An 11,120-nucleotide genomic window follows, 5' to 3' on the forward strand; every position below is an offset into this window, starting at 1 on the left:
TATTTTTCTGCTCGCAACACCTTTGAAAATTTACTCAAAAGAATATACTTGTTGCGCCCCTGCCCTCATTCCCATGCACAGGGCCTTACCTCCACGGCCAGGGACTGCTCCTTTGTGGCCTGGACCACTGCTGCCTTCATGGCTGAGCCGCAGACGACCAGGCCTCTTGTGGTCTGGATGCCGCCTTCAGGCCCTGCTCTCCAAACCGGCAGGAATGCAGCTGACATCTCCTGCCTCTGGGCCCTCCTCCTATGCGGCTGAAACGCCGCTGACAAGGCCTGCCTCTTCCTGCTCTGCAGGGCCGCTCTCCAGGGTCCTGAAGCCTGCCTCCAGCCTTCCTTAGGCTGCAGCCAAGCCTCCTTCCTCCTTTTAAAGGACCAGTGGCAGGAAGTGGCCATGGCCCCATCAACTGCTAGCCTCTGCCTTCTTCCTGGGTCAGCCCTATAAAAGGGCCTCACTCCATTCCTCCATTGTCTTCGCATCTGCTCGGATGCTATTGGAGTTCTCCTCATCTCAGATGCATGTTCCAGATGCTCCGTATTTCCAGTGGTCCATGAGTCCATTCCAGAAAAATGGTCCATGAGTCCATTCCAGAGAAGATGTGCATGAGCCATTCCAGAGAGACGTCCGTGACTCCATTCCAATGATGTCCGTGACTCCATTCCAGCCATGTCCAGCTGTCCCTTGATGGTTCTGTTCCCAGCTGTCTTTAGATGTTCTGTGTCCTGATGTCCGAGTCCTGATGTCCCTAGTCCTAATGCTCCAGGTCCTGTATGATCCATGCCTCCGGAGTTTCCTGTTTTTAACGTGGAGGTTCTGGTCCTCAAGTTCCCAAGTTCTAAGACTTTACCCTTCCGACTCCGGAGGACCCCAGGGGTCACTTCACTCCTGTGCTAAGAGACTTCTCGAGCTCGCCCCACTCCCCTCATGGTCTGTGACTAGCCATCTGGCTATGTAGGGCGCGTAGGGGGCAGTGTGGTCTGTGACCAGCGTGCGGGCTGTATAGGGCGCCTGAGAGGTCTTGCTCTGTCCTCTTGTGTCTCGTCCAAGTTCCAAGCCTTCGTCTCCTCGTCCAAGTTCCAAGCTCCATGTCTCCACTTCCAAGTTCCAAGCTGCACGTCTCCATTTCCAAGTTCCAAGCTGCACGTCTCCGCTTCCAAGTTCCAAGCTCCACGTCTCCGCTTCCAAGTTCCAAGCTCCACGTCTCAGCTTCTTCCACGTTCCAAGCTCCACATCTCAGCTTCTTCCAAGCTCCATGTTTTCCAAGTTCCAAGCTCCACGTCTCCAAGTCCTCGCCTGAGGATTATTTCAAAAGCCCGGTCTTCCAAGCTCCATTCAGCTCTGTTATGGTGCCACCCATTCCTGCACACATACCTCACCATGGGTGTGACTCATGTCCCACCTTGAGCCATCCCGTGGCCCAAGGGCTCCGCTCTCCTATGAGCTAAGTTACGGGTGCCGAGCCTGTGCCATCAGCTCCCGAAGGCCGCGCTCACAACAATACTTCAATAAATCAGCTTGAAACGTGCCAAGTGCTATATTTATCAATGATCCAAGATCTATATTTAGATATAACAGGCTGTTCTTCCAAATACTTCCTTATTGCACAGTAGTAGTATAATGCTTGGGTTGACTCTTACCCCTAGAATGTTGATGGCATTGCCACTGCTAACACATGCTTGTTCTCTGGCAACTGATAACATATAGATAAAATAATTTTCAGAGGTCTAAAATTTGGGTGTACAATGTACAGATAGACTTTAGCCCAAATTTTCAATATGCACTTATATGAGTAATTCTGCTTTGAAAATTAGCTGGTACATGTGGAACACAGTGCAACATACTGTACATGCATCCATTTACGCCTGCTTATTAGCAGGTACAAATATATTTGTGTGTGTGCATTTAAAAATTGAAAGTATGTGCATGAATGCTATTGCCATCCCAACTCTCCCCTCATGCTGTTCACATGAAAGTCTACACTGAATCATTTCAAAACTTAGATCTACATGTACAACCTCCCTCCAGGCAATTTTCTAAAGCCCATTTACATGCATAAACCTGAGTTTTCAAATTAATTTTCAGAGGGGTTTCGATTGTAAAAATAGTATAGAGTATGCTGAGAAATAGTTTCTGACACCCCTAGGATGTTCTGTCTTTTAGCAGTTTATTCTCAAAACATGATTAGATCCTAATCTAAACCCTAATAAGAGGAAAAACTAACCTCATAAATAAATAATGCTGATAAAAAGGATACATGTTATTTATTCAACAAAAAATTCAACAATAAGTACCCTTGTGTGAAAATTTATGTAAACCCTTCATTCAGTAACTGGTGGTACCCTTTTGACCAACAGTAACTATAACAAAATATTTCCTGTGATTGTTGATTAGTCTCTCATATTGTCCATAAGAAATTTTGGATCATTCTTCCATACAGAACTGTTTCAATGCTGTGACAATTGAGGGTTTCCTTGCATGAACAGCTTGTTTCAGGTCTTGCAACAATATTTCAATAAGGTTCAGGTTGGGATACATTCTGGTTATGCTTGATATTTCATCAGCTTATGACACAATCAACTATCAGATTTTACCCTATCATTTTAGAGAGTATGGAATTGTTGATACAGTGGGAGAATGTAGTAAGTCAGGGCTGTTGGAAGTCATTGTGCATGGCACACCATTGCAACAGGTGTTCCACAGGGTTCAATCTTATAAGTATTTGGTGTTGTTATTCAACATTTACATCTCGCCAATTTTCTAAAATTCTGGCTGACTTACTACAAAATATAGGCAAAATACTTTTCTATATCCTGGTAAGCTCTTCATGGTGTGAAACATCAGATCTGGTCTCCTAAGTTGCATCTACCCACAGCAAATTGGCATTAAATCTGATAAAGACTCGGCTTACCTCTCTCCACCATTCGCCCCCTCCAAATCCTACAAAATTCAGCAGCCAGACTTCTCACTGGAACCAAAAAACATGAACACATAACCCCAATTCTTACATCCCTAAACTGGCTTCCAATAAAATACAAAATACAAATACATATATGAGGAATGAACAGACTGGTTAAACGAAGTGATTAAACCACACGAACCACACAGAAACCTCCGTTCTGCCAACAAAGGACTCCTAGCAATCCCCCCCCCTGCCGCACCACACAACTGACATCAATATATGACTGTGCTATCTCCCTCACAAGCCCCCAACTCTGGAATACCCTACCGACTGCACTTAGACTACAACCCAGCCAGAAAACTTTCAAGAAAACTGAAAAAATGGCTGTTCACCAAAGCATACCAAGACTGTCACTAAACTCCCCCTCCCCCTCAACATTCAAAAATTGGAAGAAGGATCCAACAGAAGAAAATAGGATAATGCATAAGCATTTGCAAGTTAAATCTAAGACATTGATAAGACAGGCTAAGAGAGAATTTGAAAAGATGTTGGCCGTAGAGGCAAAAACTGACAGTAAAATCTTTTTTAAATATATCCGAAGCAGAAAGCCTGTGAGAGAGTCAGTTGGACCGTTAGATGATGGAGGGGTTAAAAGGCCACTTAGAGAAGATAAGGCCATCGTGGAAAGATTAAATGATTTCTTTGCTTCTGTTTTTACTGAAGAGGATGTTGAGGAGGTATCCGTATTGGAGAAGGTTTTCATGGGTAATGATTCAGATGGACTGAACCAAATCACGGTGAACCTAGAAGATGTGGTAGGCCTGATTGACAAACTGAAGTGTAGTAAATCACCTGGACCAGATGATATACACCCCAGGGTTCTGATGGAACTCAAAAATAAAATTTCAGACCTATTAGTAAAAATTTGTAACCTATCATTAAAATCATCCATTGTATCTGAAGACTGGAGGATGGATAACGTAACCCCAATATTTAAAAAGGGCTCCAGGGGTGATCAGGGAAACTACAGTCCAGTTAGCCTGACTTCAGTGCCAGGAAAACTAGTGCAAAGTGTTCTAAACATCAAAATCACAGAACATATAGAAATACATGGTTTAATGGAACAAAGTCAGCATGGCTTTAACCAAGGCAAGTCTTGCCTCACAAATCTGCTTCACCTTTTTGAAGGAGTTAATAAACATGTGGATAAAGGCGAACCGATAGATGTAGTGTACTTGGATTTTCAGAAGGCGTTTGACAAAGCTCCTCATGAGAGGCTTCTAGGAAAAAAAAAAAGTCATGGGATAGGTGGCGATGTCCTTTCGTGGATTACAAACTAGCTAAAAGACAGAAAACAGAGAGTAGGATTAAATGGACAATTTTCTCAGTGGAAGGGAGTGGGCAGTGGAGTGCCTCAGGGTTCTGTATTGGGACCCTTACTTTTCAATATATTTATAAATGATCTGGATAGAAATACGACGAGTGAGGTAATCAGATTTGCAGATGATACAACATTGTTCAGAGTAGTTAAATCACAAGCAGATTGTGACAAATTACAGGAAGACCTTGTGAGACTGGAAAATTGGGCATCAAAATGGCAGATGAAATTTAATGTAGATAAGTGCAAGGTGATGCATATAGGAAAAAATAACCCATGCTATAGTTACACAATGTTAGGTTCCATATTAGGTGCTACCACCCAAGAAAGAGATCTAGGCATCATAGTGGATAACACATTGAAATCGTTGGTTCAGTGTGTTGCGGCAGTCAAAAAAGCACACATAATGTTGGGAATTATTAGAAAGGGAATGGTGAATAAAACAGAAAATGTCATAATGCCTCTGTATCGCTCCATGGTGAGACCGCACCTTGAATACTGTATACAATTCTGGTCGCCGCATCTCAAAATAGATATAATTGCGATGCAGAAGGTACAGAGAAGGGCGACCAAAATGACAAGGAGAATGGAACACGATGCTGGGCTTGATGGACCCTTGGTCTGACCCAGTATGGCATGTTCTTATGTTCTTATTTTGGAAGATCACAAAAATTCATGCCACATGAATATACCTATAACAGAAGCCATGTTTATATTTATACCTTTATTACCCTTGAAAATGTAACATTACACTGTACTTCCTACTGATTTTTTCTATATTATACCTTTGTTACCCTTGAAAAATTTAATATCATACTTATTTCCTACTAATCTTGTTGTTTGATCTGCTCCTCTTACTCTAGTTGAACACTTTACCTATGAAATTGCACTAACCATGTTAACTAAATGATAAATATTTTAAACCGTTGTGATGGCAATACCGAACGACAGTATATAAAACTCTATAAATAAATAAATAAAATAAATAAATTGTAGGAACATAAGAACATAAGAAATTGCCATGCTGGGTCAGACCAAGGGTCCATCAAGCCCAGCATCCTGTTTCCAACAGAGGCTAAAACCAGGCCTAAGTAAAATTGATTAATAGCCATTAATGGACTTCTCCTCCAAGAACTTATCCAAACCTTTTTTGAACCCAGCTACAATAACTGCACTAACCACATCTCTGCCAACAAATTCCAGAGCTTTATTGTGAGTTGAGTGAAAAAGAATTTTCTCCGATTAGTCTTAAATATGCTACTTGCTAACTTCATGGAATGCCCCCTAGTCCTTCTATTATTCGAAAGTGTAAATAACCGAGTCATATCTACTCGTTCAAGACCTCTCATGATCTTAAAGATCTCTATCATTTCCCCCCTCAGCTGTCTCTTCTCCAAGCTGAACAGCCCTAACCTCTTCAGCCTTTCCTCATAGGAATAGGCTGAATAGCCTTTCTCCATCGCAACTATATCTTTTTTGAGATGCGGCGACCAGAACTGTACAGAGTATTGAAGGTGCGGTCTCACCATGGAGTGATACAGAGGCATTATGACATTTTCTCTTCTATTAACCATTCCCTTCCTAATAATTGTTAACATTCTATTTGCTTTTTTGACTGTTGCAGCACACTGAGCCAACAATTTTAAAGTATTATCCACTATGATGCCTAGATCTTTTTCCTCGGTGGTAGCTCCTAATATGGAACCTAACATCGTGTAACTGCAGCAAGGGTTAATTTTCCCTATATGCAACACTTTACACTTGTCCACATTAAATTTCATCTGCCATTTGGATGCCCAATCTTCCAGTCTTGCAAGGTCCTCCTGTAATGTATCACAGTCTGCTTGTGATTTAACTACTCTGAATAATTTTGTATCATCTGCAAATTTGATAACCTCACTCATCGTATTCCTTTCCAGATCATTTATATATATATTGAAAAGCACCAGTCCAAGTACAGATCCCTGTGGCACTCCACTGTTTACCCTTTTCCACTGAGAAAATTGACCATTTAATCCTACTCTCTGTTTCCTGTCTTTTAACCAGTTTGTATTCCACGAAAGGATATCACCTCCTATCCCATGACTTTTTAGTTTTCGTAGAAGCCTTTCATGAGGGACTTTGTCAAACCCCTTCTGAAAATCCAAATACACTACATCTACCGGTTCACCTTTATCCACATGTTTATTAACCCCTTCAAAAAAATGAAGATTTGTTAGGCAAGACTTCCCTTGGGTAAATCCATGTTGACTGTGTCCCATTAAATCATGTCATTCTATATGCTCTACGTAATTATATAGCACAATAATTTCAAGGCAATACCATCTTTTATTTGTGTCAAGTGAATCGTGCCGCATGTCTTGTTCTATGCTAGGAGTCTTGGCTTTCTGAGTGACTCTCATTTGTGTTTCACTCTTCAAATCAAGGCTGTGATTTGGTCGTATTTTTTTTTTTTAGCTACAGGTGGGGCGTGGCCTTAAACTTGGGCTGAGAGCATTTGACTTTTGTTCTGTAGTCCAGGCATTAATCTTACCTCTGTTGGATTACTATAATGCACCTTTCTTAGGTTTACCTGGGACAGTGTTGAAATCTTTGCAGTTCTTACAAAAGTATGCTGCTCAACTAGTTTCTGGTGTTAGCAGGAGGGATCATATATCCTGTTTTGTTTGATCTCCACTAGTTTCCGGTCTATCTTTGGGATTACCGCATGCCACAACTAGAGTTAGCTAACTCTGAATAACTGAGTTAGCTGTATAACTTAGACCTAGATTTAACATTTTGATATAAATTTTGCCCGTGATAATAAAAAGGGGCATGAGAGAGGGTAATGAGAGAGAGACTCTTTATTAGGCTCTTTTATAGGTAAACTATTTATACTACTGTAGGAGGGGCAACTAGTAATGAGGTGAGGATTTGCTGGTGGCCTAGGTTTTGGGGGGCAGTTTTACATGCACAGTCAGAGGTAGGAACTGCACAGTAGACAACAGTGAAGATTAGTTGTGATTTGGAGTGAGGAAAGGTACACAAAGATGAGATTTGTACATTGTACTCATGACCTAGTTTGATGTACTCTCTATCTAGCTGCTATCAAGCTAGGTCGAGAGTACATTGTACAAATCTCATCTTTGTGTACCTTTCCTCACTCCAAATCACATCAAATCTTCTATGATGTGTACTTTGCTGTTCCTACCTCTGTGCATGAAAAACTGCCCCCCAAAACCAAACTTGACCAAACATTTTTACACCTGATAATGGATTTGCATAATTGAAATTCGACTTTCCTTTAGTCTACATTTTTGGGGTGGGGGTGCCAGAATGAAGTGCTAGAAAGTCTAGGTGAACTGCAGAAGGACTAGGTGAACTGGTGGTATTGGCAAACTGGTAAATTCAGGTACTCACACAAATAAGTATTTTCAGAACTGTATTGACGCACAATTTATTAAAATAGCTGCATTAGTATTTAAATCAGGGTTATTAGGTTGGATATGTTATATATTTTTATGCACCTAAAATATATGCATGGATTTTTGTAAAATAGATAAAGTAAGCATGTTTACTACAACATACAAGTATACTTTTGTGGACAAATACACAATATTTTAATAACTGTGTGGCACCTGCCATACAGTTTATAAAATACTTGCATGAATCTCCGCAAGTCCACATGCATTCAAATTGAATACCATGATCAAAGTTGATCTCCCTATGCGTGTGTAAATGATTTTCAAAATTCAACTCTATATTATATAAACAAATTATAAAATGCTATTATAAACCACTTTCAGTGCTTTGTTAAGCAAGAAAGTAGTCAAGAAATTGGAATAAACTAAACTTAACTATTGTTCCCAGTAAGTACTTTAATATAACATAAGAAAGGCAAGTTTACTTTAACCTATGATTAACAGCCCATTGTAGTAATTAGATATAGGGTTATCTATATGCTAGAGCAGATCTTGATGCAGTGATGAAAGGCAAAACTTTTCATCCTGCAAACACTCGGCTTTCCTAGCAGCTGGGTCCTTCAATGGCCATAGCATCCTCCTCCACTCTGCAGAGAACTGATCTAGGGAGATAGGACCCATCTGGCACCTTGCCATTGACTCTCACCTACAGGGCCATTTAAAGACCTGTGCAGAATGAAAATCATGGAGCACCTCCAGCTCTGTGTGCCTGTTGTAGTCACACTATTTGCATCTGCCTACTGATGGCTCTTATGTAGAGACTTTGTCTCTTTGAGGTCATCCTAGAGAACCTTGGTTTCTCTTTCACATATACAGATTAATGCTGGTTATGCTGAGAGACTGGCTAGAATATTGTGTATCCATTATGGGATGACACAGGCCTGGATTTTCTAAAATTGCAGGCCTTAGTGAATCGTGCAGTACCGGGGGGCGAGGGGGGGGGGGGGCGGTGGTGCGATCGCTGCCAGCTTTCTCAAACCAATAGCGCCACCGTGAAAGGTGGTGCTATTGGGTGTGTTGCTGGCGGCAATAAGGGGCCGTACCTTTTTGCCGTCAGTGATGTCTTTGCTGCGTCCGCCCCGGTGCCGCCACGACTCCTCTCCTTCTGGTGCCAACTCCGCCCGATCTAGCTATCGCATGCGAAAAGTCCCTTTTCACGTGCGAAAGCTATAGAAAATGACCCCCACAGTTTGTTGTTGAACCTAAATGTGGAATTATTTAGGTCTTCCAAAGTCAAGCCTTCAGTTCCAAATTCTATTTGTTTTATAAACAAAGATCAAGCTGTTAATAAACTTTAAAATTGCATATTTATATTTCAAGATAAAAATAGCATTATATTTTGTGAAATGCTAATTATTAATTGATAGCAATTGTGTATAGGTTACATTATTTTAAAATGAAGATTCTTTCTTTTAAAGCAGAAAATGTTTCTGTTAACAGTACCCCAAGATAAACTTGAGGCTATCCATAGTGTTCATAAATCGAATTGATGGAAGCAATTGGTAAACCACTTAATCGAGTCCTGCTTGGAGGTGAATAAGGACTGCAGGATAGAAAATCTAGGCTGTATAAGTAACCCAACAAGTCAGTAGAGTTCTTTCTTCAGAAAGAAACAAAGATAGCAGTAATTAATGACCCTGACTCTGTGCCAAAAAAGCTTTCTTCTGACAACTCCAACTTAATTAAAACTTAAGACATTTCAATAGCCTCAGAAAGCCCCTGATGGGGTAAACTCTTGCAAGACTCGTGAGAAAATTTTGTAAGTTAAAGGAAAAGATGTGTATTACTACTGGTGCCATGACTCTAATCCCTGACAGTCAAAGAATCTATTTAGCCAAAGCTTTTTCTTTTAGCTGGCTCACACCTGCAGGCTTACTGGCACTTCCTCTGCACCAGCAAAGGCAGTTTTTGTGTTTTACGGAAGATCAGATAATAGGAGTCTTGCTGTTGCTTTTGTTTTTGTTCATTGTTCATTAGCCTGTGAGTATTGCAGGCACACTTGATATGCTTGGCTTGCTGGTGCAGGAGGGGGGGCGCATCCACTGAAAGCTCCAAGTGGTGGGGCAACATTGGTGAGGATGGGTTGGCAAAAAAAAAAGGTTTTAATGCAGAAGTTGTTCGAATTCAAACTCACAGTTGATAGGGCACTGTGAATGCTAGGACCCTGCTGTTCTTAACACATCCAAGTCCCAAATAACAATAAGGTGACCTGGACAGTGCAGATTTTAGACAGAAAGGAATGTGGTTTTCAGCATCCATTTCTCACTTTATTTAAGCAGGTTATTCATTTTGAATTGACAAGTGTAAGAATCCCTGGCAGGTATTCTGTAAGAAAAGGATGCCCTGCTTATGCATCAACAAAGTCTGCCTATTGTAGAGCTGGGCTATTTACTTTATTAATAAACATGGGAAGAAACCCTTGAAGTAACATTGCTTGCATACTAATTAATGTAACTGATTTCTTAATTTGCATAAGAAAAAAATAGGAGTTTAATTTCATCTTCCCCTTACAGAAAATAAAAAGTGCTTTGAGTATTAGATGCACTCCTTTTCCACAGCCTCAGGCAAATCTGATCTGTTGAATTGCAGAGGGTAAACTCCTGGATTGTCTGTTCCCTTTTGGATGGTTGCTTGGGATGAGCTGTTTAAAGAACATTGAAAAGCAGTCTTCCTGTTCCGATAAAAGCTTTTGAGTTAGGTCTCGAATTGTAGATTCTGAAAAATGATAGAGTTGAAGGTATTCAAGAATCACTCCGTTTGAGCCTTTGCTGAGGCTAATTATGAAGAACTTGTTTTTACAGGTGATGTACCCTAACTTGCAGGTGCTGTACTCCTACCGAGTACATTTTTTAGTTGCCGTTTTTTAAAACAAATCATTTATTATTTCTTTCTTTCTGAAAGGTTGAGTTGTGTAACCATTTGGAAATGTAAACTATATCTGTATATAGTTGTCACAGCTATTAAAAAAAAAAAAAAAAAAAAAAAGAAAAAGGAACTTAAGTTGTGTTAGTGTAAGAAGTTGGTATCATATCTGCATTGTGACTGAAACAACTTGCTGGATTAATCTTTGGGATGGGAAGTATATTATGATTATTATTGTTGTACTTTTTAATAATATTATTATTGGTAGTAGTAGTATCCTCATTAAAATTTGAGAGCTAAATATCAACAAGTTTTATTTTATATCAGTTTGTTCAGAATTTCAGAAAACAACCCCTGTTTTAATCAACCTAGATAGATTCTACCTGTAGCAGTTTTTTAGGAACACATATTTTTAATCCTTCCAGTTCATAGGAAAAACCTTTGCATCTGTATTGAACTCAGGCATTTGGGTTTTAGCTTTTCTTCTTGCCACTCCTACTGCCTGTTGCTCAGCTTC

General features: G+C 40.4%; 1 protein-coding gene across 1 annotated transcript in view; it reads left to right on the top strand.

The window, feature by feature from the left end:
* ZFHX4 (zinc finger homeobox 4) overlaps positions 1-11,120 on the top strand; it is a 779,821-nt gene that overhangs the window by 331,064 nt on the left and 437,637 nt on the right. The gene's annotated exons all lie outside the window — the stretch shown is intronic.

Source organism: Rhinatrema bivittatum, chromosome 2 (assembly GCF_901001135.1).
Source record: "Rhinatrema bivittatum chromosome 2, aRhiBiv1.1, whole genome shotgun sequence".
Classification (NCBI taxonomy): Eukaryota; Metazoa; Chordata; class Amphibia; order Gymnophiona; family Rhinatrematidae; genus Rhinatrema; species Rhinatrema bivittatum.